Source organism: Equus quagga, chromosome 4 (genome assembly GCF_021613505.1).
Source record: "Equus quagga isolate Etosha38 chromosome 4, UCLA_HA_Equagga_1.0, whole genome shotgun sequence".
In the NCBI taxonomy this organism is placed as follows: Eukaryota; Metazoa; Chordata; class Mammalia; order Perissodactyla; family Equidae; genus Equus; species Equus quagga.
The window spans coordinates 49628681-49629880 of record NC_060270.1 but is presented as its reverse complement, the minus strand read 5'-3'; positions in this window follow the sequence as shown (position 1 = coordinate 49629880).

Below are 1200 nucleotides of genomic sequence, written 5' to 3'. Positions count from 1 at the left end.
TGCTGTAGTTTGTTATTACTCTTTGTTGCAGCAATATTTCAGTTCTTTGTTAAATTGCTGAGTAATGCTGAGCACTTACTACGTGCCAGAACTTTACTAGGCATAGCCATGAAGAAAAAAATACAGTTGTGCCCTCTTGGACCGTCAGATAGTGTGATGAGTGCTAAGGTAGGGATTTGCCAGATGTGCTGGCTCTCTCTACCCCTTCAGCTCCGCTCTGCTCTCTGCCCATGAGACTGATGAGTGGACCACAGCAGTGGGGCCTTTGCCTCCTGACTTCTGGGTGGGTTTGGCCAAGGAGTGTCTGGGCAAGAGATGTGAGGACGGTCATGGCATCTTCCCTTGGTTCTCTCCCAGTGGGGCTCCCTCAGCGGTCAAAGGTCACCACTTCCAAACTTCCGTTTCCCACTTTCAAGTTGCCACTCCCTGTTGGCTTCCCTTCTGGCCCAGAGGTGACGTCAGCTCTGCCGCTCCTGGCCTGGAGCTGCTGCGCTTCCTCTCTGGCCCCCTACACCCACACCTTCGTACAGCTCTCCTCAAAGGATCGTACTTTAAGAACCATCTGTTTTCTATTGGAACCAAGACCAATAAACCAAAGAGAGATTCCTAGAGAACAAGAATTCCAATGAGGAGTTTACCTCTTTGACACATCCTTGTCGCCAAACATTATTAGAAAGGATCTTACGACCTTGTCAAGCATGTTCTACAAGTTTTGATAACCAAAGTCCTGCTCTAGTGGATATCTATGCAGATAGCTATACAAAGAAATGAATTTGTCTTCTTTGGCAACCTCTTAAACCAATGTCGGCAGCATTTGTTTGTGAGGTTTTTAGTAGGTCCAAATGCATTTACTCCACTTTTCCAACCTAGCCCAGAGACCCTTTGAAACTTAAAGAAGTCACATGGCTTTTCTATCCAGATAGAATTTTCAGTCTGTGAGAGGACATCTTTTCCTAGGTTTGTCCTCTGAGGATTGTCCCAAAGGCCTGTGATCTCTGTTCTCAGCATGGCGTTAGAAAGGAGTTAGGGCAGGCTGTTTGTCTGGAGTCAGAGCATCATGCTTTGGTCTTGGTTCATTTTAAGCGAACACCTGGATCACGTCAACCTTTTTGTGCCCTGGCGCCTTTGTCATGATAATGTTTTTAAGTGCAGAAAACAAGAAGCATGGGATTACAAAGGAAACCAATTATATTGAAGTGT